Below are 20,725 nucleotides of genomic sequence, written 5' to 3'. Positions count from 1 at the left end.
AAAACAAAGTGTATAAGAAAACAAAATTTCATACGAATATGTTGTTTACAGAGGAAAATATAGAGCGGCCGTAATTTTGCAGGATTTCATGACCCACAAACTTTTCAGCCCATTATATCTTCTCAATTTATGGATCTGTACACAAAAGAACTATAGCTTATAACTGAGGAAAACAAATTGTATAAGAGAAGAAAATTTCATACGAATATGTTGTTTACAGAGGAAGATATAGAGTGGTCGTAATTTTACAGGATTTCATGACCCACAAAATTTTCAACCCTTTATATCTTCTCAATTTATGGATCTGTACACAAATAAACTATAGCTTAGAACTGAGGAAAACAAAGTATATAAGAGAACAAAATTTCATACGAATTTGTTGTTTACAGAGAAAGATATAAAGTGGGCGTAATTTTACAGGATTTCACGACCCACAAAATTTTCAACCCATTATATCTTCTCAATTTATGGGTCTATACACAAATAAACTATAGCTTATAACTGAGGAAAACAAAGTGTATAAGAGAACAAAATTTCATACGAATATGTTGTTTACAGAGAAAGATATAAAGTGGGCGTAATTTTACAGGATTTCATGACCCACAAAATTTTCAACCCATTATATCTTCTCAATTTATGGGTCCATACACAAATAAACTATAGCTTATAACTGAGGAAAACAAAGTATATATGAGAACAAAATTTTATACGAATATGTTGTTTAAAGAGAAAGATATAAAGTAGACGTAATTTTACAGGATTTCATGACCCACAAAATTTTCAACCCATTATATCTCCTCAATTTATGGGTCTATACACAAATAAACTATAGCTTATAACTGAGGAAAACAAAGTGTATAAGAGAACAAAATTTCATACGAATATGTTGTTTACAGAGGAAAATATAGAGCGGCCGTAATTTTGCAGGATTTCATGACCCACAAACTTTTCAGCCCATTATATCTTCTCAATTTATGGATCTGTACACAAAAGAACTATAGCTTATAACTGAGGAAAACAAATTGTATAAGAGAAGAAAATTTCATACGAATATGTTGTTTACAGAGGAAGATATAGAGTGGTCGTAATTTTACAGGATTTCATGACCCACAAAATTTTCAACCCTTTATATCTTCTCAATTTATGGATCTGTACACAAATAAACTATAGCTTAGAACTGAGGAAAACAAAGTATATAAGAGAACAAAATTTCATACGAATATGTTGTTTACAGAGAAAGATATAAAGTGGGCGTAATTTTACAGGATTTCATGACCCACAAAATTTTCAACCCATTATATCTTCTCAATTTATAGGTCTATACACAAATAAACTATAGCTTATAACTGAGGAAAACAAAGTGTATAAGAGAACAAAATTTCATACGAATATGTTGTTTACAGAGAAAGATATAAAGTGGGCGTAATTTTACAGGATTTCATGACCCACAAAATTTTCAACCCTTTATATCTTCTCAATTTATGGATCTGTACACAAATAAACTATAGATTAGAACTGAGGAAAACAAAGTGTATAAGAGAACAAAATTTCATACGAATATGTTGTTTACAGAGAAAGATATAAAGTGGGCGTAATTTTACAGGATTACATGACCCACAAAATTTTCAACCCTTTATATCTTCTCAATTTATGGATCTGTACACAAATAAACTATAGCTTATAACTGAGGAAAACAAAGTGTATAAGAGAACAAAATTTCATACGAATATGTTGTTTACAGAGAAAGATATAAAATGGGCCTAATTTTACAGGATTTCATGACCCACAAAATTTTCAACCCATTATATCTTCTCAATTTATGGGTCTATACATAAATAAACTATAGCTTATAACTGAGGAAAACAAAGTATATAAGAGAACAAAATTTCATACGAATATGTTGTTTACAGAGAAAGATATAAAGTGGGCGTAATTTTACAGGATTTCATGACCCACAAAATTTTCAACCCTTTATATCTTCTCAATTTTTGGATCTGTACACAAATAAACTATAGCTTAGAACTGAGGAAAACAAAGTGTATAAGAGAACAAAATTTCATACGAATATGTTGTTTACAGAGGAAGATATAAAGCGGCCGTAATTTTACAGGATTTCATGACCCACAAAATTTTCAACCCATTATATCTTCTCAATTTATGGGTCTATACGCAAAAAAACTATAGATTTTAACTGAGAAAACAATGTGTATAAGAGAACAAAATTTCATACGAATATGTTGTTTACAGAGGAAGATATAGAGCGGCCGTAATTTTGCAGGATTTCATGACCCACCAAAATTTTCAGCCCATTATATCTTCTCAATTTATGGATCTGTACACAAATAAACTATAGCTAATAACTGAGGAAAACAAAGTGTATAAGAGAACAAAATTTCATACGAATATGTTGTTTACAGAGAAAGATATAAAGTGGGCGTAATTTTACAGGATTTCATGACCCACAAAATTTTAAACGCATTATATCTTCTCAATTTATGGGTCTATACACAAATAAACTATAGTTTATAACTGAGGAAAACAAAGTGTATAAGAGAACAAAATTTCATACGAATATGTTGTTTACAGAGGAAGATATAGAGCGGCCGTAATTTTGCTGGATTTCATGACCCAAAAAATTTTCAGCCCATTATATCTTCTCAATTTATGGATCTGTACACAAAAGAACTATAGCTTATAACTGAGGAAAACAAAGTGTATAAGAGAACAAAATTTCATACGAATATTTTGTTTACAGAGGAAGATATAGAGCGGCCGTAATTTTACAGGATTTCATGACCCAAAAAATTTTCAACCCTTTTTATCTTCTCAATTTATGGATCATTACACAAATAAACTATAGCTTATAACTGAGGAAAACAAAGTGTATAAGAGAACAAAATTTCATACGAATATTTTGTTTACTGAGGAAGATATAGAGCGGCCGTAATTTTACAGGATTTCATGACCCACAAAATTTTCAACCCTTTATATCTTCTCAATTTATGGATCATTACACAAATAAACTATAGCTTATAACTGAGGAAAACAAAGTGTATAAGAGAACAAAATTTCATACGAATATGTTGTTTACAGAAAAAGATATAAAATGGGCGTAATTTTACAGGATTTCATGACCCACAAAATTTTCAACCCATTATATCTTCTCAATTTATGGGTCTATACATAAATAAACTATAGCTTATAACTGAGGAAAACAAAGTATATAAGAGAACAAAATTTCATACGAATATGTTGTTTACAGAGAAAGATATAAAGTGGGCGTAATTTTACAGGATTTCATGACCCACAAAATTTTCTACCCTTTATATCTTCTAAATTTATGGATCTGTACACAAATAAACTATAGCTTAGAACTGAGGAAAACAAAGTGTATAAGAGAACAAAATTTCATACGAATATGTTGTTTACAGAGAAAGATATAAAGTGGGCGTAATTTTGCAGGATTTCATGACCCACAAAATTTTCAGCCCATTATATCTTCTCAATTTATGGATCATTACACAAATAAACTATAGCTTATAACTGAGGAAAACAAAGTGTATAAGAGAACAAAATTTCATACGAATATGTTGTTTACAGAGAAAGATATAAAATGGGCGTAATTTTACAGGATTTCATGACCCACAAAATTTTCAACCCATTATATCTTCTCAATTTATGGGTCTATACATAAATAAACTATAGCTTATAACTGAGGAAAACAAAGTATATAAGAGAACAAAATTTCCTACGAATATGTTGTTTACAGAGAAAGATATAAAGTGGGCGTAATTTTACAGGATTTCATGACCCACAAAATTTTCAACCCTTTATATCTTCTCAATTTTTGGATCTGTACACAAATAAACTATAGCTTAGAACTGAGGAAAACAAAGTGTATAAGAACAAAATTTCATACGAATATGTTGTTTACAGAGAAAGATATAAAGTGGGCGTAATTTTGCAGGATTTCATGACCCACAAAATTTTCAGCCCATTATATCTTCTCAATTTATGGATCTGTACACAAAAGAACTATAGCTTATAACTGAGGAAAACAAAGTGTATAAGAGAACAAAATTTCATACGAATATTTTGTTTACTGAGGAAGATATAGAGCGGCCTTAATTTTGCAGGATTTCATGACCCACAAAATTTTCAGCCCATTATATCTTCTCAATTTATGGATCGTTACACAAAAGAACTATAGCTTATAACTGAGGAAAACAAAGTGTATAAGAGAACAAAATTTCATACGAATATGTGGTTTACAGAGGAAGATATAGAGCGGCCGTAATTTTACAGGATTTCATGACCCTCAAAATTTTCAGCCCATTATATCTTCTCAATTTATGGATCGTTACACAAAAGAACTATAGCTTATAACTGAGGAAAACAAAGTGTATAAGAGAACTAAATTTCATACGAATATGTTGTTTACAGAGGAAGATATTTAGCGGCCGTAATTTTACAGGATTTCATGACCCACAAAATTTTCAACCCATTATATCTTCTCAATTTATGGATCTGTACACAAAAGAACTATAGCTTATAACTGAGGAAAACAAAGTGTATAAGAGAACAAAATTTCATACGAATATTTTGTTTACTGAGGAAGAAGATATAGAGCGGCCTTAATTTTGCAGGATTTCATGACCCACAAAATTTTCATCCCATTATATCTTCTCAATTTATGGATCGTTACACAAAAGAACTATAGCTTATAACTGAGGAAAACAAAGTGTATAAGAGAACAAAATTTCATACGAATATGTGGTTTACAGAGGAAGATATAGAGCGGCCGTAATTTTACAGGATTTCATGACCCTCAAAATTTTCAGCCCATTATATCTTCTCAATTTATGGATCGTTACACAAAAGAACTATAGCTTATAACTGAGGAAAACAAAGTGTATAAGAGAACTAAATTTCATACGAATATGTTGTTTACAGAGGAAGATATTTAGCGGCCGTAATTTTACAGGATTTCATGACCCACAAAATTTTCAACCCATTATATCTTCTCAATTTATAGATCTGTACACAAATAAACTATAGCTTATAACTGAGGAAAACAAAGTGTATAAGAGAACAAAATTTCATACGAATATGTTGTTTACAGAGAAAGATATAGAGCGGTCGTAATTTTACAGGATTTCATGACCCACAAAATTTTCAACCCTTTATATCTTCTTAATTTATGGATCTGTACTCAAATATACTATAGCTTATAACTGAGGAAAACAAAGTGTATAAGAGAACATAATTTCATACGAATATGTGGTTTACAGAGGAAGATATAGAGCGGCCGTAATTTTGCAGGATTTCATGACCCACAAAATTTTCAGCCCATTATATCTTCTCAATTTATGGATCGTTACACATAAGAACTATAGCTTATAAGTGAGGAAAACAATGTGTATAAGAGAAAAAAATTTCATACGAATATGTTGTTTACAGAGGAAGATATAGAGCGGCCTAAATTTTGCAGGATTTCATGACCCACAAAATTTTCAGCCCATTATATCTTCTCAATTTATGGATCGTTACACAAAAGAACTATAGCTTATAACTGAGGAAAACAAAGTGTATAAGAGAACTAAATTTCATACGAATATGTTGTTTACAGAGGAAGATATTTAGCGGCCGTAATTTTACAGGATTTCATGACCCACAAAATTTTCAACCCTTTATATCTTCTCAATTTATAGATCTATACACAAATAAACTATAGCTTATAACTGAGGAAAACAAAGTGTATAAGAGAACAAAATTTCATACGAATATGTTGTTTTCAGAGAAAGATATAGAGCGGCCTTAATTTTACAGGATTTCATGACCCACAAAATTTTCAACCCTTTATATCTTCTCAATTTATGGATCTGTACAAATAAACTATAGCTTATAACTGAGTAAAGTTTAATGCAGTGATGGCGAACCTTTTGAGCTTGGCGTTTTAAACATTTTGATAAAGTTTAAGTTTTGTCTAGTACTGTGTCACATATTGAAGTATTCATCATTTTGTTTTGATATTTTTAACCATTGATGAAAGTAAGTTATTAAATGATCCATTTTTTGATCATTGATCAAATCGCTACATTAATTAAAATTGTTTAATCATTTTTTGTCGATGTCGACGCATGCCACCCACAATGAGTTCTCAGTAAATTTCAATTGCCGCTTGGATTGAGTTAAGCCTAAGATGAGTGATTCGAACAAATCTTGTAAGCATTATCTCATATTTTTCTTTAATATGAGGATTAATACGTATACATCATTTACTTTTAAATTTAAGGAGAATTGTTGCTTCCGTTTTCAGAATTGTTCATATACTTTAGAGTAGGTTACCAAGCTGCACTATCAAACAATATAATTGAAGACCAATTACAAAGACATTTAGTACTTCCATTAGCGAGAAACATGCCTTTAAAACTTAATGAAAGCAGTAATAGAATATCCGATAAGATGGATAAAGTAAGCAATAGGTTTTAGTGAAAGGCTTGAACACAATTTTCTTGTAAATTTCGAATCAATATATAACTAGATATTGCTGCTAAATATAATTCTTCGGATCTAGAATCTTCATCTGACTTGATCTGATTTACTTTTAAGATATAGAACTGATAGAGAATGATAGCTGGAGTAATGGTACTGCAGGCTAAAACTGCATTTTTCAACCTTTATGCAAATCTATTAGATGTTTGAATCTACAGCAAATGTGTAGATAAAAAGATCTTTAGGTAAGAAGTGGAAGATTTTATCATCTCTGAACAATATATGATAATAAATTCTTTAGATAAATTAGCCGATACTGTAATAAACTTCTCTATACTATTTTATATTTAAATCGTAAAGTAGTGTAAAACACATTATGGAATACTCTGTAAACATTGATTGATTCATAAACTGATGGAGTTTATTTCTTGTTCAGTTAATATGCATTGTATTCACTGTAAAAATAGAACAGAAAATCTTATAATTCAAAATTAAATAGACCAAAACTTTGACTTTGAATCTTGAGAATAATAAAATCATGTACGACATTTTTTTTGTTAACGTCTTGTGATTTTTCCTTCTTAAACATAAACTGAAGTTTTTTATAGCCGAAAAGCATTAAAAAAAGAAAAATACCAGCTTTTAAGTTACATTATTAAAAGGTTATATAAAAACTTGTTCGTGTATCGCTCAAAGGTCTTGTACTGGAGTTTTTATTAAAAAATATTTAGTCTTATATGATCAATTACTTTCAACTGTAATGCAATTGGTTTAACAATTATTTTAGATTTCTGTTTAAATAACATACCAAACGTTTCTTTTTATTTTTTTTTAATCGAAATATTGAATCCTCAGAAACATTTTGAGTTGCTTTGAGAATGAACTGAACATTTGTATTCAATAATCACGTCTTTTTTAACGTTCTGAAGATTTTAGAACGGTTTGTGGTTCTCGAAACTGCTTACTACTCTAACTTCTTTAAGACACTCATCAAACGTTAGTATTGTGGAAGAATATACCTCTACCTAGAAATTAGGATTTTTGTATTATACGCATCGACATAAAATCGTAAGCGCACCATTCAGTCGTGATTTATCTCGATCGCACCTAGTGACAGTGTTCTTTTCTTCATTGAACAGTGTTCAATGTAAAAACTGAGGTAATTCCCTATTTTTTCAGGCGGGCTTTGCGTCCAGCAACCAATTAGTTGTCGTAGACGAAGGCGACTAGTAAACATACTTTACTGTAAATTTCTTTTAATAACCATTAAATAAAATCCAAGCGCCTAAGACAGGGAATCGAACCCAGTACCACAATACATATTAGCTTTACAGGTCTCGCCTCTAACCGCTCAAGTGTTCAATGGTTATCATTCGACATAGTACTTTAGCTAGCAAAATAGTTTGAGCGGCAAGTAGGATTTCCAGGTCCATCGGCAATTAATGCGTCGTCACTTGTTTCCAGAGTGGGTTAAGGGATTCGATGTGAACGGTGATTGTGTGGAATCATTTTATGTAGGATTTAGTGGTTTTCTCAACTAACTCCTCTAAATCTATCTTCCAGGGTTCTGGAAACCTTATTCTTTAGAATTAATCTTCTAGGCTACGAGGTGGAGTTTCACTTCCAAGGTTGTGCCAACTCTTATTTTATGAATGCAACAAAGTTCCTTTGTATTTTTATTTTACATTAATTTATTCTGGAATGAATACAATTATAATAGCATAAGAAAACATTAATAGCTATGAATGTCTGTTCAGCGTAATACCTTACAGGCTCACTCGTTTTAAAATTTTGCTTTTATAGGAAAGATAATTTGCATTTAGGGAACGAATTTTAAGATATTCCTTCTTCCCAAACTTCAACTATCGCTATCACTTGAAATGGATACTCTGAACCAAAATCCTATTTTTTTTTTTAACGTAATCTAATCCGAAAAGTTTAAATTCATTCATTCCATTAATCGAAACGTCTAGCATAGATTTTACAACCAATATTTTAAATGGCGGTTGCAAAAGCATTCTTCTGTCTTGGTATTTCTCGGGCTCCTCACTTTGTACAAATCTATAGTTCTTAGTGTTCGTTCACCTTCAGAAACCATGTCTTGTAAATGAATGAAAAATTTTCTTTAGTAAAACATAATTCATATTGTGTAAATCAAACTAAGTGCTTACCGAAAATAAAATTAAAAAACTTACTGCCATAAAACAAATGAAGGTCAGCAATGCAATAAAAGTCTAATCAACTCACAATTTATAATATATTTTATATATATGTATACATGAACACGTTCGTAATTAAATATTTTCAAACATGTTGATACAAGTCCAAAAAAAAGATGTAGTTTTTAAAGGTTGCACAATATTTTGACATCAGAAAAAAAATATAATGTTAATAAAATTATTAATTAATAGTTTGAGAGTAATTATTTCGTTGGGAGACCACACGCATCGTTTAGTATGTTTAGAAATGAAAATATTATGAGATGATGGGGAATATTGGTGAAACATTAAAAACAACCATTTTTATAGGATGGACATTTCAGCCAATAGCCAATTCTAAATTTGCTATTTAGATGCCGGCGGCGCACTGAAAAATGGTCTAGGCGCTAATGAAAGCTGTTAAAGCGCTACGAATATAAAAATTAATATTAATTTCAATTAATTAAGTAATTTCAATTAATTAAGTAATTTCAATTAAACTGTCTCTATTTAGATCAATATATGTGTGTGGGGCATCAATCTAGTCAAATCTTGAACTACGTCAATTTAAAATTGATGAAAATTCTTGATAAATACCTTGAACTAATTGGATCATTGCTGCATGGTTCGTCTACTATGTCTACTAGCATGCAGTTCGCGATGTTGCATATCTGTCTTCATTTGTATACTTCTTGACGAAAACTCTAATTATCTAATTGAAAACAATCTATTCTCACATATCTATCATCAAATGTGTCCCTCATTCACGTAAATACAAAAATACAGTCATAGAAAAGCCCATTTTACTTCAAATCCTGCACAGTTATGGTTCTATACATTTTGTTTAAACATTATTTTAAAAAAAAGTGATAAACTGAGTAATTGTGAACTTAGTTATTTATTTGAAAGTGACTAAAGTAATGCATTTTGTTTTTATAAGCGAGTTTATATTGATGCACATTTTAGATTTTTTTCTGAAACTACATTAAAATCATTTGTACTTACAGGCATTTTTTAAAAAAGACCACAAATTTCCACTACTTTTGAATTTCACTTCACTAATTTTGAACAAAAAAAGTCAATTTTTGGTTTTTGTGTTCGGAAATGGGTTCTACTAACATAAAATTTATCCTAAATTTAAATAAACGACATTTAGTGAACTTTTTTCACATCCTTTTGGCTTAAAATTGGTCGTACTTATCATGAAATAATCAAAATGATGACATTTATTAAAAAGGAGTAATCTTGAAAGAGAGATATGAACTAATTTGGTGTCCTTACACGAAATAAAAAGAAAAAAAAAAAAAAAGAAAAAGTAATTTACATTGAGACCAGCATCTAGATCTAGAGGAATGTCAAGGGCACGTCTGTGGGAGAGAAAGGAAGTTAGAGATAGGGGATTATTTAGGCTTTAAAATCTCTTGTAAAACTGTCGACCGAAACAGACATGTTGGCAACATTTTTGAGTGCCATGAATTTAGGAGAAAAGTTTAAACTTTTTCCAATGGTTTTTACTTCTTGTTTTTTAAAAATCGATTGCGCTAACATCTACACACTAGTACTGACCTTATTATTAACTAGCAAATACAGATATATATATATAGATAGAATATACTATATTCTAATAGGTATATACAATATACGAGGGTCGTTTGAAAAGTCCGTGCAAAAATAAAAACTACTTAATTTTTGGGGGTAAACCTTTTTTATTTTTCAACATAGTCTCCTTTTAGGCTTATACACTTCGTCCAACGCTGCTCTAGTTTGTTGATCCCTTCCGAATAATAGGATTTGTCCAAGTCTGAAAAATAGCCATTCGTTTCTGCAATCACCTCCTCGTTTGAATAAAATCTTTTTCCCGCCAGCCATTTCTTCATATTGGGGAACAAATAGTAGTCCGAGGGAGCCAAGTCTGGAGAATAGGGGGGATGTGAAACGAGTTGGAACCCTATTTCCATTAATTTTGCGACCACAACTGCTGAGGTGTGAGCTGGTGCGTTGTCGTGATGGAAAAGGACTTTTTTGTGGGCCAATCGTGGGCGTTTTTCTTGCAGCTCGGTTTTCAAACGGTCCAATAACGATGAATAATATGCACCCGTAATAGTTTTACCCTTTTCCAGATAGTCGATGAGGATTATTCCTTGCGAATCCTAAAAGACAGTCGCCATAATCTTTCCGGCCGAAGGAACGGTCTTCGCCTTTTTTTGGCGCAGATTCCCCCTTGGTAACCCATTGTTTAGATTGTTCTTTGGTCTCAGGAGTGTAGTGATGTATCCATGTTTCATCCACAGTGACGAAACGACGCTTAAAGTCCTGCGGATTCTTTTGGAACAGCTACAAACCGTCCTTGCAACACTTCACACGATTTCGTTTTTGGTCAAGCGTGAGCTATCGCGGCACCCATCTTGCGGATAGCTTTGTCATGTCCAAATGTTGATGCAAAATATTATGTACCCGTTCATTCGAGATGCCCACAGCACTAGCAATCTCACGCACCTTCACTCTTCTGTCATCCATCACCATATCATGGATTTTATCAATGATTTCTGGAGTAGTAACCTCAACAGGGCGTCCTGAACGTTCAGCGTCCTTGTGCCCATATGGCCACTCCGAAAATTTTGAAACCACTTATAAACTGTTCTAATCGAAGGTGCAGAGTCACCATAATGTTTATCAAGCTTCTCTTTAGTCTCCTGAGGCGTTTTGCCTTTCATAAAGTAGTGTTTAATCAACACACGAAATTCTTTTTCGTCCATTTTTTGAAAATCACTCGACTTCCTCGATTCAAACGAATGCCAAACACAAAGAAATAGACCGATCTGGCTGAAACTTGGTGTGTGTTCTTCCAAGAGATGCTACTAACTAAACATAACCTCGATACGCGCCAGTGGTGCTATCTCTCTGACTTTGCACGGACTTTTCAAACGACCCTCGTAATTTTAGATATTTTTAAATTAATTTATCCCTAGATCGATTACGCTGTATCTTATGTATATGTAAATTGTAAAAGCTAAAGATATGCATTTTTTTCGAGTGAGCAATTATTACTTTACGAATTTTGTTTTAACTCCGTAATTCAAATTGCGACATTAATAGACCAACTCGAACTTTCCCTTTATCTATTTTAATGTACGTTTATGTGATGATTATTCGGAATAAAGGACATAGTAAAGATAAATCAGAAGAACTATTAGGAATAAAGTTAAAATAAAATGTTTTTTTAAATAATAATTATGACGATATTATACACATTTTATTATTCTAACAGAAAAATTCTTATGAATGAAAATGGTCAGCATTAAGCGTCTGCGACATCTAGTAAATTGTAAAAAATATTAATGAAAATTTAATGCAGTAGAATGATATCAATGAAGTATTAATAAAATGTTAATGTAAGATAAATTAATATAAATTCTAAATTAAAGATAAATTTTCCCTTTTATACAGAAAAAAGTGCTCAGAAATTATTTCAATGAGGTTTAGTTTAATGAGGAAAGCTCCATTCTTACTTTGAAGGATATTTCAATGATATATTTCATTTATTTTTTTTTCCATGTAGGACAAAAGAAAAGAATATTATCTATTCAGTGGACTGGTTTAGTCCAGTAGTAATATTCATATGAATAATTTAAACATGGAATTATTATGCAGAACATATATAATATATGAATTGGATAGCTTAACTAAAATAGCCAGTTATTTTTCTTATCCCTGATTGCAAACTATCCAATAATAATATTGAGTCCAAGTTGTGGAGACAGGCAAGGGGAAGTTATTGGGCTGGTTATCTTTGCTACGACCTGGTTCACCCACGTGCAGCGCTGTAAGTTCTTGCAGCTTCTGCCCACATCGCTCTCTCTTTCTCTTTCTATATATACATATATATAAGTACCTGATGGTTCTGCAATGTCCAACTGTTGGCCATCTAGGGTACAGAATTAAGAGAGTTCTTTCTTTCTTTTGAATCCGGCGTGATCTTAAAGGCAGATGTTTTGGTCTTTGAATAATATGAACTGCTTTAGAAAGAAACAAAGGAAATATAGCACCCACAGAACTCTTTTTTGTTTTTTTAACACTAGCAACATTTACCACAAGTATACACCCCACCTACAAAACTAAGAGGTGTGGCTATTAAATAACGAGACTGATGCTGCTACAGAAGAACTTTGCATGCGCTTAAATCCTTTAACGACCGACAGCTGTAAAACCTTCTCTTTCGATTGTAGCGCCTCACGTGTTTGTAGAGTAATCTGTCTGACCGTAACCGTCGTTTGTGTTAGAGATGTTAGTTTCGTTTTGCCGAAAACATGATACTACACATGTACTAGAGCAACGAATTGTCGAGAAATTTCACATGAAACTGGGTAAAACCGCTACTGAAACTTATCTTTTTGTTAAAAGAAGTTTATGGCGATGGATGTTTATCACGTGCGCGAGTTTTTGAGTGGTTCAAACGTTTCCAAGATGGCCGAGAAGACGTCGGAGATGATGACCTCCCGGGTAGCCCTTCTACGTCCAAAACGGATGAAAATATCGATTATAATCAATCAACATTACTACCGTGAGGTGCTTGCTCAACTTCGTTAAAGAGTAAGGAAAAAAATCTACCAAATTTGTGGAAGAACAAGTCATGGGTTCTCCATCAAAACAACACGCCGGCTCACACTGTATTGCCAAGTACAACATCCCAGTTTTAGGCCTTATTCGCCTGACCTGGCCCCATATGACTTTTGTCTGTTCTCTAAAGTCAAATCTGCATTAAAAGGAACACGATTTCAGTCCGTTGAAGCTGTGAAAGAAAAAGCGGCATGTGTCATGCCAGAGCTCACAGAAAAAGACTTCCTGCATGGTTTCAACAATGGTAAATCCGCATGGAGCGTTGTAGGGATAGGGGAGGGGTGTATATTGAAGGTGATAATAACTAAATATGTATAAATTTAAAATAAAATGTTTTATAGCAATAGTCTCGTTATTTAATCATCACACCTCGTACACAAATCATTTTCAGATCACTAATCTACCACCAGACAAACAAGTTCGCCTATTTTTCCGAAAAATATTTATAAATATTTAGTAACCACCTCAAGGATGGAGTGAAAAATGGAAAAATACCCAACCTTAACTGGTTGTTGTTTCAATATTCCATCCAGTCGACCCGGATCTTCCCACTCGTTCAAAAAAGGCAACCTTTTGGCAGCCCCGTTTTTTCCTTTCTTTTTTTTGTCCCACGCAAGGATTTTTCTGTTTTGAATTATTAAAAATGTTTTTGATTTTTTTAATTAACAACATAAGTCATTCACAAAGGTTTGTTTAATTTTTCATGTTTAATTCTTGTCTTTTGCATTGCATCTGTCATCTTCCAGTTCTACTTTTTTTAACTAATTGTTTAGCTTTAGATGTATGTATTTAAGATTTATTATAATTATTCGAGACAGTTGCCCTAAGGCATAGGATCTAGGCCGTGAGTGGGCCCCTAACCTTCTCGTTAGAAAACACTAACTCTCCCAATCAAAAGTCAACTCTGGTTTATCTTAAACTTTACAGAATCTTCTCAAATGCTTCAGTGATAGATTGATAAACTTGTCTCTCTGTACCACCACCATTATTAACTTCTTGTTAATCAAGTGCGTGTCCTGTAATGTCACAATGATCCTTACAACATTCTTGCTTTATTTGATAATCTTAAGAGGATCGTACCCTAATAAATGACCTTGATAAATCACTTCGTTTGTGACGCAAAAGTTAAGTTGAAGCCATCTAATGTCATTTCTTGTTTCATTCCTTGATTCTGGCAGCCATGAGGCTCATCGCTTTCTACTATCCTAATTCACGTCACTTTATTATAATATGATAATTTTATTCAATAATAAAGATATGGGTTCCCCGTGAGATTAAAATGAAAACGATTATGATGTAGATAAATTAAAAGAAAGGAAATATTATTAACCATTAAAATATAAGAAGTAACCTAGACAGAAATGTGGGTTGAGATTAAAATAAAAAATATGTTAAAAAAAAATTATTAGAGCTGAGTGGCTACCCAGATGGCTGGTAGCTACCAAAACATTCTGAAATGAAAATATTATATACAGGGTGTTCATTTTAAGACGGCTCGCAAGCCAGGTTAGCCAGGAGGTTATCAACTGCTCTCTGTATCTGAGGAGGCACCATTGAAGGCACAGTACATACTTCACAAGTTGAGTAAAGTGCATTATTTGATAAATTAAGGAATAAGTTTGATCCTTTATATGAAAGATATTGATCTCTTAAATATGTGGCAGGAGGTTTCCAATTTTTTTTGATAATTAAACGCAACTCTCCCAAAATTAACAAATAATTATTAAACCTTCTTGTTTATAACAGATGTAAAATTAATTTTTAGCCATTTTCTGTATGCTTGAGAACATCTAAAGCTCTTAACATGGGATTTTTCTTAGAAAAATCACTCGGAAAACGACTTATTTCCCGATATTAAGAAAAATACTAGCTTTACAACCTTGGAAATATTTTTAGTAGAAAAGAGATGAAAAAATACATAAAAATGACCTATCAAGTGCTCCTCTTTCTCTTTGATAACAAGTTAAAAAAATTGAAATATGATTAATAAATACCAGATTTTGAAATGGCATAGCACCTTTAATTTTAAAGATATCGAATTGCGGTTTCCGGTTTCTTTCATAACTTTTAATACTCTTTAAAACTGTGTATATGAAAATGGGGGGTCCACTGCAAACCCTCACTTTAGGTCGCGCGTCAGCCGCGTATGCGGGCAGGAATCTAAAATCAAGTCACATATTCTGAAACTAGAGGTGACGGGCAACAAATTTTTCCTCTACCATTTTTCGCTCAGAACAACCGATTAAGCATGAAATGCATTTGAGCCGTCTTGAAATGAACACCCTGGATAAATAAATAAAAGAGACGTTTACAAAAATAAACCAAATTAATAACTTGATTAATTCTATCCCATGTATAAAAACAATTAGAAAACCCAGTTGCAAAAGCATTTCAATATACTTAAAAATGAATTGAATACTAATTAATTTTATCTGAATAATTTCCTTTAATCTTAGATTCCTACTTAAGTTATTATACGTACATTAATTTTGCAAGGAAGTCCTACTTGATTATTCAATCTTGTTTTGCCTTACAGCTGTGCATTAATGGCTTTACTTGGCTTTCGTCAGCTAAATATTTGAAGAATTTGAGAGGTATCCACTGCGCAAAGAAAAAGAAACTATCTCCTTTTGTGGTATAGGTGTTTAAGAAATCCAAGTGGTCTGGGCTGGCCATTTTCAATAAAGACGTGGAACAAATGCCCTTCTTCTAGCTAAAGAAGAAAAAGAAAAAAACAGTCCATAGGAAAAGGAAAAGAGAAAAGAAAAGATGAGGAAAAAATTAAAATAACAATTAAGGAGTTGGCAGGAAAAACTGTTACAAGCTGGCTCCATACTTGGAGTAATATAGGGGAGTGTGTTCTTTGTTCGTCCTTGAAGGCTTATTATTTTATTTTTTTGGTTTGTATATTGTATTGGTTGATGGGCTTAGTGCAGTGTTCCAGAGTAGGGTGTTCGTTCAGAAAATGTTCTTGAGTGGATTGGTGGTGTTTAGAACAAGAATAGTGTTCTAGAATAGCGTGGTTGTACAAGCAAGATGTTCTATAGAGGGAAATGGTTTTACGCTATACATATCCACCAAAAATAAATTTTTCATTATAAAATATAAAGGGCACAGATTGATTATTAGTTAAGGAAAAAACTGTTTAAGAATCAGTTGTAAGTACAATGATGTACGAGGGTCGTTTGAAAAGTCCCTGCAAAAATAAAAACTACTTAATTTTTTGGGGTAAACCTTTTTTATTTTTCAACATAGTCTCCTTTTAGGCTTATACACTTCGTCCAACGCTGCTCTAGTTTGTTGATCCCTTCCGAATAATAGGATTTGTCCAAGTCTGAAAAATAGCCATTCGTTTCTGCAATCACCTCCTCGTTTGAATAAAATCTTTTTCCCGCCAGCCATTTCTTCATATTTGGGAACAACTAGTAGTCCGAGGGAGCCAAGTCTGGAGAATAGGGGGGATGTGAAACGAGTTGGAACCCTATTTCCATTAATTTTGCGACCACAACTGCTGAGGTGTGAGCTGGTGCGTTGTCGTGATGGAAAAGGACTTTTTTTTGGGCCAATCGTGGGCGTTTTTCTTGCAGCTCGGTTTTCAAACGGTCCAATAACGATGAATAATATGCACCTGTAATAGTTTTACCCTTTTCCAGATAGTCGCCATAATCTTGAGGATTATTCCTTGCGAATCCCAAAAGACAGTCGCCATAATCTTTCCGGCCGAAGGAACGGTCTTCGCCTTTTTTTGGCGCAGATTTCCCCTTGGTAACCCATTGTTTAGATTGTTCTTTGGTCTCAGGAGTGTAGTGATGTATCCATGTTTCATCCACAGTGACGAAACGACGCTTAAAGTCCTACGGATTCTTCTGGAACAGCTGAAAACCGTCCTTGCAACACTTCACACGATTTCGTTTTTGGTCAAGCGTGAGCAATCGCGGCACCCATCTTGCGGATAGCTTTGTCATGTCCAAATGTTGATGCAAAATATTATGTACCCGTTCATTCGAGATGCCCACAGCACTAGCAATCTCACGCACCTTCACTCTTCTGTCATCCATCACCATATCATGGATTTTATCAATGATTTCTGCAGTAGTAACCTCAACAGGGCGTCCAGAACGTTCAGCGTCACTTGTGCCCATATGGCCACACCGAAAATTTTGAAACCACTTATAAACTGTTCTAATCGAAGGTGCAGAGTCACCATAATGTTTATCAAGCTTCTCTTTAGTCTCCTGAGGCGTTTTGCCTTTCATAAAGTAGTGTTTAATCAACACACGAAATTCTTTTTCGTCCATTTTTTTGAAAATCACTCGACTTCCTCGATTCAAACGAATGCCAAACACAAAGAAATAGACCGATCTGGCTGAAACTTGGTGTGTGTTCTTCCAAGAGATGCTACTAACTAAACATAACCTCGATACGCGCCAGTAGTGCTATCTCTCTGACTTTGCACGGACTTTTCAAACGACCCTCGTATAACTAAACTAAAATTCAAAAAATGTTAACAATAAAATAACAATTAATTTAAAATAAAGGTGCGATGATACAAGCTTGTGAACTGGTCATGACTTCTGAACTGTCATGTCCCCCAGTTTGTAACGATGACAAGCATGCTAAAGTACATAACACTTGGTTAATTCAGCTATTATACACGACATGAGAGATAGATAGCAGCACCACTCTCTCTCTCTCTATCTCTGTGAAGTTATCTCATTCTGAACTTTTAAAAAAACAGTAGAAATAAAGCTGGTACTCCTTTTTGGTTAAGGAAAGATATAAGAACTGGTTTATACTCTGACTTCATTCAATTAACATCATGATGGTGGATAAAAAGAACAAAAAAAAAAAACTCAAATCAATAGAAAAAATCGTAAGTAAGAAACACTGAAATGTTTCTTATTATAAAATGATTTATTACTGTTTAACACTTTTGCTGTTATTAATTCTTGGTTCTTTTCTAAATGAAGATGGATTATTTTGGTAGAGTTAGCGGTGGTTATAACAGATGGAGTCTTTAACAGTATTATAATAAGACTACCACCTAGTCAAGCTGCTGTTAACTTTAAAACTTGCTTTTTCATTATTCATTCTAACGTTTTGTAATTTAAATAAATTGACAACATTTTGCTAACAAACACTAATATATACGTACAAACGTGTAAATCTATTTATCATTACTTAATAACAAACGTAAGGTCACTATTTCTTGGCTTTGAGCACCAATATCTGAGCTTCCAAAACAGAAACTAACTTACAAATGAAAAAGAAATTAAGTTTACTTAAATGCTGTTTCATTTATTGTTTGTTTTATTTATTGAATTATTATTATTTTTTATTGCATCATTTATAAATCGGGCGAAGAAAATTCAAATGTAATTTTATGAATCTATTAAAGAAATTACTGGGATTAAGCAGTAGATGGAAAGAATACAGCGGACTTTTTTCATCAGTAAACCATGATTTGAAATTCACATCTCTGATTTTATTTTGCTTACCTCTCCTGTTTTAGAATTAACTAACTATTGGCAACAAATAATTGAGATTACTTATAACTAGGGAACGGATTCGTATGTATTTACATATTTTTTTCTAGGCAATTTACAGACGTTTTTCAACTAGAAGTATACATACTGACACTTTTTAAGCCGTTTGAGTCTACTTTTATTTCACATATTTCCACATATTTGGATGTTATCGCATATTTATACATATTTGATTAAAATAAATAAATATTTCTACATATTTAATCAAAATATGTACATATTTTTTCATATTTTTCATTTTGGGCATATTTTCATAATTGGGAGGTGGTTGACAGGAACTGTGAACCACAGACTGTAGGGCTGTGAATCACAGTGGGTACAATGGTTATTGTAATTTACACAGAATGCTGCTAAACAGTGACGGGCACTTGTTAGTTCTTTGAAGTTGTCTGACGTTGTCTGTTCTTTCAGCTCGTTCGTTGAAGTGTCCAATTCATTTCGTTCGGTCACTTAGTGTATTCTTTTTTTGGGTGAAATGCCACGAACATCGGCCTCAAACAAACAACTGGTTGCTAAATATCTTCGCGAGTTTCCAGCAGAACTTTTTCGAAGTGATGGAGACATTTTGTACTGAACAGCTTGTGACAAGCGCGTTTCTTGCTCTCAACGTTCCCAAGTCACCCAACATATTGCCACCGGATCGCACATAGAGAATAAAAACAGAAAGAAAGAGAGGACGTCCTATCAAGCCTTCCTTACATCTCCATCATCAAGTAAGCCTACTCTGAGTACAGATCTGTGTCGGGCTTTGGTTAGAGCAGATATCCCTTTCCACAAACTTATTTATAATTGTAAAAATGTTCTTTTCTTGTATAAATAATTATAACTTGCCCCCCCCCCATAAAAAAAATGTCCATTTTACTTAAATATTCCAGAAAATATTTTAAGAAAATCACATATTTTCCACATAATTGACGAAAATAAATGCATATTTTAATTAAATATTTGGCATTTTTAAATACATAAAAATCCGTTCCTTACTTATAACACATGAAGGCAAAATGGCTGTAAAGATTTGAAAGAAACTGAATGAGTCAAGTACGACCATCATTTGATTGCTAACACAGAATACAGTGAAGTGAATTCAACGTACATCCTTTCCATCTATCTGTCGAAATACAGGCCGTTCGCAAAAAAAAGAGTTTTTATTTTATATCTTGAGTATCTGAATCTGAATCTATCTATTTCAAAAAGAGTTTATTTGGCACAAACACGCAAAAAAAAGAGCTAATTTATTTGAAATGATAGAAATCATTAGGCAGCTATAATAAGCTATAAATTTAATTAAGTGTTTTATTGTACCTATTAAGAAACAAATTAGTTAAATTCATTGTCTTCATTTATTTACCAATGTATAACATTAACCTAGTTTAAGCCTAGTTTCTTTAATGTAGCCTCAATATAAACAACGCCTCTGGCTACGTACTGCAAATCATATGTTACAGTAAAAAATAACATGATATACAAATTTCACAACCGGTTCAAGTACAAATCAGATTTTGTGTAGGATGATCCTTTATTTCTTTACTCTCGAACAGCCACGGCTTGCTTAATCTCTCTTATTGCTTACACATGTATATATTTTAATAGAAAGTTTCAACTACTATCTATTGTAAATGTTTCCAGTAAAAAGTGATGTATTCTCCATGAATCATTTAAAAAGAATTTAAAAAAGTAGCATGAAGTCAGTTATTCAAGAGTTAAATTTTCTCCAGATTTCACATATAACGACATTAAATAAAATCGAAGACCAAGAATCAAACGTAGTATCACAATAGCTCTTATCTTTGCTGCCTTCTCTTGACAATCTTCCCTTGAGTTGTCTGTACATGCAAGAGATACTCTTAATGATAAAAGTTGATTGCTTAT

General features: G+C 32.7%; 1 protein-coding gene across 5 annotated transcripts in view; it reads right to left on the bottom strand.

The window, feature by feature from the left end:
- Nucleotides 1-20,725, bottom strand: part of LOC141460100 (uncharacterized) — a 124,955-nt gene that overhangs the window by 20,947 nt on the left and 83,283 nt on the right. The window contains exon 2 of one of the 5 annotated variants that reach the window (XM_074139767.1): nucleotides 15,793-16,023. The exons of the other annotated variants lie outside the window; for them this stretch is intronic. The gene's annotated coding sequence lies outside the window, so the exon portion shown is untranslated. The remainder of the gene's footprint in view (nucleotides 1-15,792; nucleotides 16,024-20,725) is intronic. 5 annotated transcript variants of the gene reach the window in all.

This window comes from Rhodnius prolixus, unplaced genomic scaffold, assembly GCF_049639745.1.
Source record: "Rhodnius prolixus isolate KJV_2025 unplaced genomic scaffold, Rpr scaffold_6, whole genome shotgun sequence".
Taxonomy (NCBI): Eukaryota; Metazoa; Arthropoda; class Insecta; order Hemiptera; family Reduviidae; genus Rhodnius; species Rhodnius prolixus.
This window is presented reverse-complemented; position numbering and strand designations above follow the sequence as displayed.